This window comes from Eulemur rufifrons, chromosome 23, assembly GCF_041146395.1.
Source record: "Eulemur rufifrons isolate Redbay chromosome 23, OSU_ERuf_1, whole genome shotgun sequence".
Taxonomy (NCBI): Eukaryota; Metazoa; Chordata; class Mammalia; order Primates; family Lemuridae; genus Eulemur; species Eulemur rufifrons.
Genome location: NC_091005.1, coordinates 32307917 through 32322050, shown reverse-complemented (window position 1 = coordinate 32322050; position 14134 = coordinate 32307917). Strand labels below are relative to the sequence as shown.

General features: G+C 54.1%; 1 pseudogene; it reads left to right on the top strand.

Moving 5' to 3' along the window:
• Positions 1–12373: 12373 nt before the first annotated feature.
• On the top strand, positions 12374–12465 carry LOC138374045 (small nucleolar RNA U13; annotated as a pseudogene).
• The last annotated feature ends 1669 nt before the right edge of the window (positions 12466–14134 follow it).

Genomic DNA, 14134 nt, shown 5'->3' with positions numbered 1-14134 from the left:
CCACCCCGGGACATGAGATCCAGGGCCTCTGTCTCCCAGGCCTCCCAGCTGTCTTGACTTGCGGACTCAGTGCCTGCTCTGCCAGAGAGACCTCTTGCTGCGGGGTGGCTCTCAGTGGCTGCATCTCAGCGGTCTAACGTGTCCCCCACCATCCACGTGGCCGCCGGCGTCAGGCTTCGGTGCCGTAGTGCCACCCTGCCTCCCTTCCGGGGGAATCCCACGCTGCCTCAGGCCCATTATGACCTGGAAGAGGCTGCACCTGTGGGGTCTGCCCATTTCCATTACCCCCCCCCCCACACACACACATCACCCCCCGGTCCCCCCATAGGGGTTAGGAAGAAGGCAACACTTCCTGGTACAAGGGTTGAACTGAAGGGGCGAGTGAGTGGCCACCTGGCAGGGGCATCGCAACAGATGGCTGAAGAAGTCAGCCGCCGAGTGCAGAAATGTCACGGAACTTGGGGTGCCACTGCCTTGCTGAGATAGGGCCAGGGCAGGCTTTAAAAGGCTAAAATTCTCCCTGCCTTTGGTACGTTAATACAGAACCCATGGTCCTTTCTAATTTTTGATTCCCGGAGAGGCAGGAAGTATTCCAAATGGCCACGCCATGGCTTTTCTAAATTGCCCACAAGGCCTTCTCCGACCCAGCGGGTCAGGGGTTTGCTTTGGTGTTACATCGTGGTAAAAGAGACATCCCACAGCAGTGACCATGTCCATCGACTCCGTCGGCGCTCTCAGGCTCGTAGTCCCACTTTTCAGACAAGCCTGGATGGCCACTCCGTGTCACTCTTTGCCAAATGCCAGCCACTCTCCTCCCCGCCCCGCATCCCCCATTTGGCCACCACAACTCTTCATCCCCAGGCGCCCTCCGGTAAAGTGTGCTCCTGTCTGTACACCTACTCCGTTGGGGGCGGGGGGGGGGGGGCGAGGTGGCACAAGAGGTGGCTGGTGGCCGGAGCAGGCCCGCCACCTTGAGTGTGTGGAACAGCGCTGAGGATTTCCTAAGGGAAGAAAGAGGGTGGGGAGAGCGAGAGAGCATCTCCTCCTCGTGAACCTCACAGATGATTGAGGACAAACAGGCCTGCGGGGGGGGGGGGGGGGAGAGGGGGGGAGCAGGGAGGGTGCCGAGTCTGCACCAGAGAAAATGGCTTTGTGGGGGGGTGGGAGGGGAAGAGGGCAGAAAGATTTTCTGTCTTTCTAAAACTTCCCCCAGGCTTTTGGGAACTTGCAGCCCGGCCTGCATCCCTGCATCCCTGAGGCACGTTAACTCTTTGGTTATAACTCCAGGTGGCCCCCAGGGTGGGCGGCCCACAGAGTTCAAGGGCTTTCTTCTCAGCAGAGACGGGACCTTTAGAACAGCTAACTGCAGTAATTGCCTGAAGCTGAGAACCAACCCTCCCTCCTTTAAAACCTCTGTATTTCTGCCTAGGCCTATGTTCACGAAATTTGGGGGTTTGAGACTGAGAAGCTCTACCCTATTTATTTCCTCCTTTGTCAGCAAAGTAGACTCTCTGTTTTCTTACTCCTCATACCGCTTGTCCTCGTTACTCGGCCTCGTGGACAAGCAGCTGAGCTTTCGGTCACAAGTCCACACCCCAGGGTGGAGGGGTCCAATCCACCCCTGTCCAGACCTGGGCCCTTCCTGCCTCCCTCCCGAGACGATCTGTTTGGCAGCCCAGCCGCCTTGGACTGGGCCACAAGGAGGACACAAAGTAAAGACCCAGCCCCCCCCCCCCCCACACACACACGGTAGTGGCGGTGGGTGGCAGTTCTCCAAGGGTTTGGGGCTTTTCCTGAGGCAGGAGACGGAGGGGACTGATTTCTTTAGAGCTCCGTCCCCTCCCCCATGCGCTGTGCCGCCTGGAAGCGGCAGCTCGCGGGGCGGGGTCGGGGCTGAAAGCGGCTCCACCCGAGAGAAGCCCGAGGCGGCTACGTGCGAGCGCGCATGCGCAGTCAGCTCGCGGGGCGGGGTCGCGGCTGAAAGCGGCTCCGCCCGAGAGAAGCCCGAGGCGGCTACGTGCGAGCGCGCATGCGCAGTCAGCGCAGTGAGTGGGGGAGGGGTGGAAAACGGCGGAAGGGCTCCGCCGAGGGCCCGGCCATCTGTGCGGCCAGGCTAGGGGTTTCCCTCTTGGGCCGGGAGCTCGTACTCCGCCCCCAGCCCGCAGGCAATCCCGAGGGGCAGAAGCACGACTTGCTGGGCACCTCCTCGGGCGAAGCGGTCGCGGTGGCTGGGTTACGTGGGGCCCAGACGAGTCTCTGGTTCTGGGAGCGGCACCTCCCCCACGCGCCTCTCCTCTTGGGCCTTCACCACCCCCCCACCCCCGCTCCGGCCCCAGGGGAGGGGAGGAGTGGGGGGCAGGGATCTTAAGCCGCCCCCCGCCCGCCACCGCCAGCTGACCCGTCCCGTGGTTGGCCCAGGGAACCCTAGAAAAACCCTTAAACCTGAGCTGCTGCCCCGCAAGGACAGGGGAAGTCAGACACCCCTCCCTGATGGAGTCAGATTTTATAACAATGAGATACTGAATGTCCGACGGGCCTAAGGCCAGGCAAGACAAAGCTTAACGCATATCTAGCAGGCCAACCGTTTACTGAACTACAGGGCACTTGAGTTTTGGGTAAACTGTCCAGTGGCTTGTCTGTGATTAGCAGACCTCCTTACCTTAACTGAAAACATGATGCAAAGCCTTTAGGCAGAGGTTCATTTATGTCATCAATTGCAAATCAAAGAATCTTTAAACCCAGCTGTAAACCTGTAAACACCGCACCCTCCCTCCCCCGCCCCCCCCAACTGCCAGATGTCCTGCCTTTTCAGCGCAGACCAATGTACCCCTTCCATGTTTTGATTTGTGATTTTACATGTAATTCCTGTCTCCCTAAAATGTATGAAGCCAAACTGTAACCCACCCCACCACAATGGGTCCGCTTGCTCAAGGCTTCTTGGGCGTAGCTCTCTGGGCCATGATCACGGCCGTTGGGCTCAGAATAAAACTCTTTAAATTATTTTGCGGTGATTTGGGGTTCTTTTCCATGGACGAGTCAATCGTGTTCACATTATTTTAGCCTTGGGAGCTTTTTCTTTTCTATTATGTCTGATCCTGATCGCTAGCCAGGTATTCATTCATATTTTTGGTTGGTGGTGGTGCTCAAGCTCGTCTTTGTACGTCCCAAATTGGCGAAAGCCACCGTGAATATGTTTTACACCTTCCAAGAGCTAGCGCTTATTGCCGTATCATAACCAGGGCTCGCAGCAATTTTTCTTTTTTTTTTTTTTTAAAGCTGCTTCCACTTTCTACCTGGGTATACATACGAGTATACCCTTTAAATGAATGCTTGCATCGAGGAACCAGGAAGTGGTTTTTGTTGTTGTTGCTGTTGTTGTTTTCCCCCAGTCATTTATCTGCTCCTCAACCCTCATTATTTATCTCTCTCACACACAGACACACACACACACACACACACACACACAAACACACACACCCCATCTCTGTAGAAAAGCTCACGGAGATTGTTCATCCACCGCGTGCTTTCTGTTGACAGTATCTGAGACGATAAGGAGCACCATGCATTCTGTTCTAAGAGAAAAATTGCATATATCAGTATGATTATATTTTACTTCTTGTGTGAATTTAGTGGATCTCATAAAAGCTGATCTTGATTTTCACAGCAGAGAAAAGTGGGCTTCTGTTTTGGTTTTGTTTTTGTTTTTCTGGAGGGGTGGTGTCTTCACATAAGTGATCATCTTTACAAGTATGCTATATCCGAGAAATTTCAGAAAGCTGCAAAGAGTGACTTGTTGACAATGCTTGCATTGAATGATGTATCTGAATCTGTGAATCGAAGGGGTCAGCATCTGACCAGAAAGCACTGTTAGAGGAAGAGGGGTTTCGGGTCTTTTCCTAAATTGTATCTGCCTAAGGCGGAAAATATTTCTGTTTCCCTATGACATGGTATTTTCCTCACAAGCAGTGTTAATGGCTCCATATGACTCTAGACTGGCTGCAGAGCAGAGACTCCATGGTCTCCACTACTTGACTCTGTCTGTCCAAGAATGGCCTCCACAGCTCTCCTCTGTGAGATATCCACTCTCAGAGGTGGCACGGTATGGTGGGTAGGGGGATATGCTGGATTTTGAAAACTCAGAGTTTGAACCCCAGTGCTTTATTTCTTAGCAACATGAACTTTGTCAGATCACATCACCCTGCTGAAGCCCAGTCACCTAAAGGGTAGAAAATGCAATGGATAGATTGACGCTTCTCTTCTCTTCTCCTCTCTTCTTTCTCTCTTTCTTTCTTTCCTTGTGTCTTCCTGTCTCTCTCTCTCTCTCTCTCTTTCTTTTTGTCTTTTTCTTTTTTTTCTTTTGACGGGCCCTCACTCTGTTCCCCAGACTAAAGTGCAGTACCATCATCATAGATCACTGCAACTTCAAACTCCTGGCCTCAAGCGATCCTTTCCCCCTAGGCTTCCCAAAGTGCTAGGATGCAGTTTTATTTTTATCTGTGACACCATGGGAGGAAATATCTTTTATGGTCATAGGGTCAGAAATTTAGATCTCTTCTTTGAACTCATGGTAGCGGCTAACTGGGATTTTCAGTGTGTAAACGTAAGCCACTTGTAATTTCACCAGTACTCCCGTTACTTGTCATCTATTCAGGAGGTGAACTCTTCTTCCCCTACCATCTACTGTTCAAACGCGTTGGCCACAAGGATAATTTGAATATCAGATTCAGAGCACAAATAATTAAGGTCCTGTAGCGTTAATAAGTAAAAGGGGCCACACACAAACCTGTGGAAGTCTGTGTCCCTTCCAGTTTTTTATTTTGTTTGTTTGTTTGTTTGTTTTTGGGTCCCCCCCCCCCCCCCGAGACTGAGTCTCACTCTGTTGCCCGGGCTAGAGTGAGTGCCGTGGCGTCAGCCTAGCTCACAGCAATCTCAAACTCCTGGGCTCAGTCGATCCTCCTGCCTCAGGCTCCCCAGGAGCTGGGACCACAGGCATGTGCCACCATGCCCGGCTAATTTTTTTCTATATATTTTTAGTTGTCTGGACAATTTCTTTCTATATTTTTAGTAGAGACGGGGGCGGGGGGTCTCACTCTCGCTCGGGCTGGTCTCGAACTCCTGACTTTGAGCGATCCTCCCGCCTCGGCCTCCCAGAGTGCTAAGTTTACAGGCCTGAGCCAACGCGTCCGGCCTGTGTCCATTCTTTAATGTTGTGTGTTGCTCAGTTATGAAAAGGCAAGGGAACATAAAATCCGAGTTTTAGGGATGACTTATAGGCTCAGTATTCTTTTTTTTTTTTTCCTCCTCTAAGCCTATGTGAATATCAAGGAGGGTAAAAAATTCAGTGTTCTCAGTTCAGTGCCCAACCAACCTCTGTTTCCAGAGTAAAAATTGAGCATCCTATTACACCTTTATTTCCCTTTGGTATGCTAAGGCCCAACTCGGCAGAGAGGTCACTGTTTATTCTCTTTGCTAAGATCACATGTGCCATAGTCTGTCTGCTTTGTCTCCTTTAGGGGTAATCATCCAATCTTACCCGGGCCCCTCACATCCTCGTGACAATAGGCCTCCTTGGTTTACTGAAATAGAAAAGACCGGCTCATCAGCAATGTTCGATCGGTTGCTTCAGAAACAAATGTTGTTCTGCTTTCTTTACTATGGTTTTTTTTTTTTCCTTCTTTCTTCCGTCAGACCCAATCCGATATAGGTGGGAGAGAAGGTAACCGGAGCCTCTTGAAAAACCGAAGTGAACCAAAGCGAGCTCACAGATTCAGATAGAAATCAGGAGGAAGAAAAATTGAGAGATAACATGGATTTTCTGTCTAGCGGGTGTTCTCACACTTCAATTTTACCAGAAGCGTTAGGTAGGATGACGATGACGATAATTGTGACAAACACTATTCTCATTGGACAGATAAGGAGGCAGGCTCAGAGTGACGAGTAACCTGGGCCTAAATAGATCGCTAAGAAGCATCATAGTGTGTTCCTTGGTTACGCTGTTTTGTGAAGCTCAAAAAGTTTGGGGTGCGCGTGCGCGTGCGTCCATGTGCGTACGCAATCATAGGTGTTCTAGTAAAACGGATATGAGGTAGGATTTCCCATACCTTCAATGATTTCATGTCCTGCAGGAACATAATGTTCCGGGATCAGGTTTTTATTCTGCCTTCTGTGCCACATGCTCAACATGCCTGTGACTTTACAGCCGAGACTTGCTCAGGGGGAGCCCATTCTCATCTTCTGGGAGGTTCTGCTAATCTTTAAAAGACAAGGACATAGGAAGATGATCCTATAACAACGACTGTGACCACGATTAAAGGCTTACTGTTTACCACGCGTGCTTCTGTGGGCTTTGCCTGCATTTGCTTTTTCACTCTGCACAATATCCCTGTGAGGTAGGCACCATGATTTCTGCATTTGCAGATGAAGAGGCTGAGGCTCAAGAGGATGTATGACTCGCCAAGTTACCAAACACGGAGTGTCGTCCAGGAAGCCAGTCCAGGCCCCCCGGCTCTGCAGCCACTCTGCAATGCTGATTCTGAGCCTGACCGTTTCATCACTGGTGGCTCCCTGAGAACCTTGACTCGGCCCCCTTCCTCAGTTCACTTGGGAAACATATTCATGTGTGTGTATTTCTCTCCTTCCCTCTCCCACCCCCCCCTCTCTGTTTTAGTTTTTATTATTTTGAAAAGTGCATAGAACGATAAAAACTTTAAAAGTAGGAAAAAGCTTACGGAACACGTAAGGACACAGAGAAAGAAAATATCTGTGTACAACAGTGCAACGCATTTGTGTTTTAAGTCGTGGTGTTGCAAAAGAGTCCAAAAGTTTAAAAGAAAGAAAAACAAACAAACAGACAAACAAACAAACAAACAAAAAAAAAAACCAAACCACCATGGAAAAGTTTATGAAGTGAAAACACTTACAGTAAGCTAAGGTTAATGTATTATTGAAGAAAGAAATTTCTAAAGGTAAATGTCGTGTGGCCTAAGTGTCCAGGGTTTATGAAAACCTACAGTAAGTAATGTCCTAGGCCTTCACATTCACTCACCACTCACCGCCAACTCACAGACTCACCCAGAGCAACCTCCCGCCCGCCCTGCAAGCTCCATTCACCGTAAGTGCCCTGGCCAGGTGTCCCACTGCACAGAAACCTATTAGACTGCATTTCTTCCCATTACTATCAGTAGTTGTACATTTCTTAGGACTGTAGGCCTACGATACACCTCCAGGCATAGTTAGGGGTTGGGAAGAGGAGGGAAGAGGCCATTCTTCATTTATTAATTGGGTAGCATGGGGGCAGGGGAGGCAGTTTCCTCCTTCTCCTCCTCGTCCCCCTTCTCTCTTGTTTTGCTTCTCCCTCTCTTGTTTTTCTTTATTCCCCTCCCAGTTCCCCCTTCCATCGTCTCGATGGATTTGGATGAGACGTAGACATTTTCTACGTCAGGCCTTAATCATACCGAGGGAGCAGGAGAAAAGTAAGCCGCCTACCATGACACGATGGAATGGAAGTTTGTCAGCCATTGACTGCTGTGGCATTCCGACATTTAGTGTCTTCAGGACATTCTATATTTCTGCTATCCCACTAGAATATATCTCCTCGATCACTACTGTGTGGCCACATCCCAGCTGTTTCGTGAGCCACCCTCAATGTTCGTGACAATGTAGTGTGGGGACTCCCTCCGTCTGGTGCCTTAAACTCGCACATTTGGGGTTTTGTATCAGGATAGCAAAGCGATCGCCTTTAAATAACCTGGCTGGCCATGGTGGCTCATGCCCGTGATCCCCGCAACTTGGGAGGCAGAGACGGGAGCGTGACTTGAGCCCAGCAGCTGGAGACCAGCCTGGGTAACACGATGAGACCTCATCTCTACCAACAAAAAAAAGAAAAATTATGGCGGGTGTGGCAGCATTTGCCTATAGTCCCAGCTACTCAGAAGGCTGAGGCAGAGAGGATCACTTAAGCCCTGGATTTGGAGCTTGCTGTGAGCTACAATCAGGCCAAGGCGGCCTGGGAGAGGACAGAGTGAAAGAAATCCTGTCTCAAAAAAGAAAAGAAAAGAAAAGAAAGAAAACAAGACCGATAACACAACACAACTTAGAAGACTTGGTGTTACTGAAAGCTCGGCCACTTGCCCACGAGGCCGAATAACGAGGACAAGCTGTTTGAGGAGGAAGGAAAGAGAGAGTCTATTTTGCCGGTAAAGGAGAAAATAGGGTAGACCTTCCCATCTCAAGCCTCCGAATTTCCCCGAACATAGGGCTAGGCAGAAATACAGAGCTTTTAATGAGGGGGGGGGGAGGGGTTCTCAGCTTTAGCGATGATTGTGGTTAATTATTTCAATCGTCCAGGCTCTGCCAAAAACAAAGCCTGTGAACTCTGCCGGCTGCCCACCTGGGGGGGGGGGGGGCGGGGCAGGGGACCACTTGGGAGTTTTAAGAAAAGATTTAACCTGCCTTGGGGACATAGGCCAGACTACAAGCTCCCAAAAGTGGTGGTGGTGGTGGTGGTGGTGGTGGTGGGGAGCGTAAAACGACAGAACGTCTTTCTGTCCTTTATTGGTTTCTCCTTTCCCCCCCCCCCCCAGGTGCCAAAAGACCTGAGACTGATGCCGAAAAGAAATAGGTACAGGCGCCCACGTGCACACACAAAGATATACGATCGAATACATCGTGTTGACAGTCGGGGAAACTGGAAGATGATGGGGAAGTATCACGAGCAACTTTGTATTTCTTCCAGGACAGGAAAATGGACACGAAGAGAAAAATTCATCGTTCTCGGCGTAGGATAAAAAGCCACATCTTGTTACTTAATATAATTCATTCTGTGATTTAAGTTTTTATACGATATGATATTCGATAAGCCTAAAAAACAAGATAAAAGAGAAACAAACCAAAGGGAAAAAATAAAAATAAAAAAGACGACGGGCAGAGGCCTACGGTCCCGGGAGGAGGCAGAGAGCGGGAGGAGGGGCGCCTCCCGCAGACAACAGGGCGGGTGGGCGGAGACCCGCTAGAGGCTAGGGCTGCCCCGGGCGGGCCCAGAGCTGCGGGCCCGGGAAGAAGAGGGTGGGACCGTCCGGACCGTGCTCTCCTCCCCGCCCTCCACACCTCCCGGGAGTCAGCTCTTAAACTCCCAACGTCACCTGACTTTCCGGATCCCGAGGTCTGATCAAAGTGGCCGCTAGGTGACACCCAGCAACCGCTGCCGGTGTCATCCTGAAAAGAACGGACCCTATGACTGACGGGGGTGGGGCGGGGTGGGGGTGGGGCGCACAGCGGGTGGCCCGGCCAGCTCCCCTTCCTCCTCGGAGCGGATCGGATCATCTGGAACTTTATCCAGAGAGGAGAGAGTGCCCCTGGGTGTGTGCTAGAAGCCGGAGGGTTGGGGCAGGGACCTACCCAAGAGAGAAGTAGAGTACAGGGAGTTTCAGAGTTGACCCACTCACGATCTCGCCCTGGTCAATACAAGAGTGGCAATATCTGTCACCGTGGAATGAACACTTGGTACCGAAGACCTTTGTCTATGCTGGCCCCCCTATGCCTAGGGGGGGGCATGTGGCCAGAATCTGACATCCTAAACGTCTTCGTAGAAAGAATTTGGGGGTGGGGGTGGGGGAGAGAGACAGAAAAAGAAAAGAGAGGGGGAAAGAAATGGCTGCCACAAAACTATCAGAACAGAGAAGCGACCGATAGGGCCTATCTGGTTAAGTTCTTTCCCTACCCAGAGAACGACTTGACGTAGCTGACGTCACTGCAGTCAGGCCACGTTCCGGTGGACACAGAGAGTCAGGGATAGAATTTCACGCTCGGCACTGTCTCTCGTGACAGCGGGAAGGTGGAGGGTGGCTGAGGGTTCTATGCTCCTTTATCACACACCGTCAGGTAGGTCAGGTAAAATTGAGGACAGATTTCCAGTGTTTCGAGAAAGGAAGAGCACTCGTGCAGGCCATCTATCTGTACGTGGGAGAGTGTCCCCGAAAAGTGGCTTTCAGTGCCGGGATGTGCCTAGGCCAAGAAGGTACACGATCCTGAGTGAGAATGGTCCGTCCCATAGAGTCAGTCGGTAGGAGGCCACCGGTCGAGACGGAACTGCCCCCCCCACACCCGCCCCCGCCCCACAGAGCAGACAGACTCAGAATGGAGTCACTCGGTGCCAGTGCCCTGCCCGGGTGCCCCATCATTCAACCGAACTGGGAAACAGGTGGGCTTTCCGACCCTCGGGAGGGAGCTTCACGGCGGGCGGACAGATCAGAAGGGGCCCGGCTCCCTTGAGCGGGCAGGCTGGGGACGGTCGGTGGGGTCTCTTGACAGGAGGCACCACGGAACCCTTGAGGCAATGTCGGGGGCACCTATGTTGCGGTCCAAAGCTAGCGTCTGAGAAGTCGTCCCGAAAGAATGATGGCGTCAACAAGTCCCCTCCGTTCAAGAAACGAGATTCATTTCTAGAGGAGGGCCACCCACGCGGGAGAACCGTAGGCTTCCTGTGGACATTCTCTTCAAAAGGCAATTCACTCAGCGGAGTGAAAATCGGAAAAATCGCTGTCCTCTGACGCAGCTGCAGAGAAAAGATGGCACCAAAATCAATGAAACACACACACACACACACACACACACACACAAACACACCTCCTCCCATCTGAACGAGCACTCCGGACGGTCACATAGGGAGAGCGACGGGCTCTCTTCCCACCCTGTGGTTTTCTACCTTTCGTTGCGGTTTTTTCCCTCAGTGGATAGAGGAGGAGACACAGGGGGCTCAGCCGGCATGCGAGTGGGTTTATCATCCTCTGTGAGTATCAACACGCGACACCACCTAAGTGAAGGAACACACCGGTGTTTCATGTCATGTGGCTCAATGCCTGGCAGATACGAGCCTTTGCAGGCCTCCTCGTGATCGACAGGACGTCGCCTTGGACACGGACACATCTTGTCCCTCCCTCCCGAGGCGATAGGCGGTTCCGTACCTCCTCGGGGCCAGGGCACAGTCTGCCTAGGCACCTACAACACGTGTGGCAACAGCCTCGATGGCTCTGCCATGAGAACGAACTCCCGTGGCACGGGGGTGGGGTGGGGGGGGGTCGGGTGCTGAAGAATTCAGCTGAGTGAAGGAATGCCACGGGATTCAGAGTGCCATCGGTGGGCTGAGAGGCGAGCAGGGCGGGCTTTGAAAGGGTAACATTCTCCCTGCCTTCCGTCTGTCTGTGAATACAGAACGTACACGCCAGGCGGGGTGGCTCACGCCTGTAATCCTAGCACTCTGGGAGGTAGAGGCGGGTGGATCGCTCAAGGTCGGGAGTTCGAGACCAGCCTGAGCAAGAGCGAGACCCCCATCTCTACTAAAAATAGAAAGAAACTATATATCTAAAAATATATACAGAAACAGTATCTAAAAATATATACAGAAAAATATTAGCCGGGCACGGTGGCGCATGCCTGTAGTCCCAGGTACTCGGGAGGCTGGGGCAGTAGGATCGCTTGAGCCCAGGAGTTTGAGGTTGCTGTGAGCTAGGCTGACGCCACGGCACTCTAGTCTGGGCAACAGAGTGAGACTCTGTTTCAAGAAAAAAAAAAAAAAAAAAAAATATATATATATATATATATATATATATATACACACACACACACACACACACACACACACGTATATCCAATTAGCTGGGCATGCTGGCACATGCCTGTAATCCCAGCTACTCGGGAGGCTGAGGCAGTCTGATCGCTTGAGCCCAGGAGTTTGAGATTGCTGTGAGCTAGGCTGACGCCATGGCACTCTAGCCAGGGCAACAGAACGAGAGACTCTGTCAGAAAGAAAAGAAGAGCGAGAGCGAGAGAGCGAGAGAAAGAAAGAAAGGAAGGGAGAGAAAGGAAAGAGAAGGAAGGGGGGGAGAGGGAGAGAGAGAGAGAGAGGAGAAAACTATTAAAAAATTCGGGACCAGATCCATCGGTCGGTACTCAGAAGCGTGACGATCGGGTGTTCCCGAGCACGTGTGAGATGTGTCTTCTCCCTGACGCCGCGTTTCCTCCACACACACATCACCCATCTGCCGTGGAAAAAAAGCAACAAAAAGAGAGAAAGAGATTAAGAAGGGAAAATGGAAACAGGGCAAAAGAGGAAGAAAGAAAGAAATTTCGAAAAAAGAGACCAAAGTCACAGCGAGAAGGAAGAATACTGAGCCCAGAGCGACACCTAGTGACCACACCGTCACAAGCACCCTAGGGCCCCAATTCGCCAGAGACATCTGGTGGACCCCAGGGCAACATGTGGTCGACCCGGGGCCATGGCGTCTGCAGCCGATTCCCAGGCGGGCACACGAGCCCGGGGAAACTCATTCTCAGCGCGGGGAGGAGGGGAGGGGAAATAATAGCAAAGTCACACCAGATCCCTTTCTAGTTCATAAACGTGTTGATTGCGTGTTCACGCGCACGTGTGAGAAGGGCCTCCTGGTGTGTCGGCACGTCACCCGCGTGACGTGAAACCATGAATCCGGGGGGGGGGGGGGAGCGGAAAGGCGGGCAGGAAAAGGCAAAGAGAGAATAGATAAAATGAAAGGACCAAAAACAAAGTCACACAGCAGGGTAGGGGAGTGAGAGCAAGTCGAGAGACTGCAGACAGAAACTCCGAGAGGAGAGGAATGCTCCGGAGCGCCCCTCGCCCCGCGCGAGAAGAATACCGATCGCAGGGTGACCCCTAGGGGCAGCGAGGCCAGAGAGACCACATCCGCCCCGAAGCCCCCCTGTCAGGATGACAACCACAGAGCAGACATCTGGTCAACCACCCAAGGACCAGACATCTGGTCAACCAGCGAACCCATGCGGAGGCCGCATGCAGCAGCGACATCTGCTCGACCACTCAGGGTGCTCCCTGCCGGGAGGGTGTGTCTCTATGTGTGTGTGTCCGGGGGGGGGGGGAGATTGCGATGAAAGTCACGCCAGGTCCCGGGATAGTTCGTGAGCGTGATAATTGCGTGTGTGTGGAGAAAAAACGGGGCGGGGCGATAGGGAGTAAAGAAAGGAGGAGCGGGCGAGCGGAGGGGTGGGGAAGGAGAGGGAGTCGAGAAGCCCGCAACCGCAGCGCCTCCTGGCGGTGATCCCCCTCCATAGCATCGATGGGGCCAGCCCCGCAGAGACTAAGTGCGACGGGACATCTGGTCAACCCCAAGGACCATGGGATCCCGGCACGAAACCGGCGGAGGAGGAGGAGGAGGAGGAGGAGGAGGAGGAGGAGGAGGAGGAGGAGGAGGAGGAGGAGGAGGAGGAGGAGGAGGAGGAGGAGGAGGAGCTAGGCGGCGGTGGCGGTGGCGGCGGGCTAGGCGGCGGAGGCGGGCTAGGCGTCGGCGGGCTAGGCGGCGGAGGCGGGCTAGGCGGCGGCGGGCTAGGCGGCGGAGGCGGGCTAGGCGTCGGCGGGCTAGGCGTCGGCGGGCTAGGCGGCGGAGGCGGGCTAGGCGTCGGCGGGCTAGGCGGCGGCGTGCTAGGCGGCGGAGGCGGGCTAGGCGGCGGCGGGCTAGGCGGCGGAGGCGGGCTAGGCGGCGGCGGGCTAGGCGTCGGCGGGCTAGGCGGCGGCGTGCTAGGCGGCGGAGGCGGGCTAGGCGGCGGCGGGCTAGGCGGCGGAGGCGGGCTAGGCGGCGGCGGGCTAGGCGTCGGCGGGCTAGGCGGCGGAGGCGGGCTAGGCGTCGGCGGGCTAGGCGGCGGAGGCGGGCTAGGCGTCGGCGGGCTAGGCGGCGGCGTGCTAGGCGGCGGAGGCGGGCTAGGCGGCGGCGGGCTAGGCGGCGGAGGCGGGCTAGGCGGCGGCGGGCTAGGCGTCGGCGGGCTAGGCGGCGGCGTGCTAGGCGGCGGAGGCGGGCTAGGCGGCGGCGGGCTAGGCGGCGGAGGCGGGCTAGGCGGCGGCGGGCTAGGCGTCGGCGGGCTAGGCGGCGGAGGCGGGCTAGGCGTCGGCGGGCTAGGCGGCGGCGTGCTAGGCGGCGGAGGCGGGCTAGGCGGCGGCGGGCTAGGCGGCGGAGGCGGGCTAGGCGTCGGCGGGCTAGGCGTCGGCGGGCTAGGCGGCGGAGGCGGGCTAGGCATCGGCGGGCTAGGCGTCGGCGGGCTAGGCGTCGGCGGGCTAGGCGGCGGAGGCGGGCTAGGCGGCGGAGGCGGGCTAGGTGGC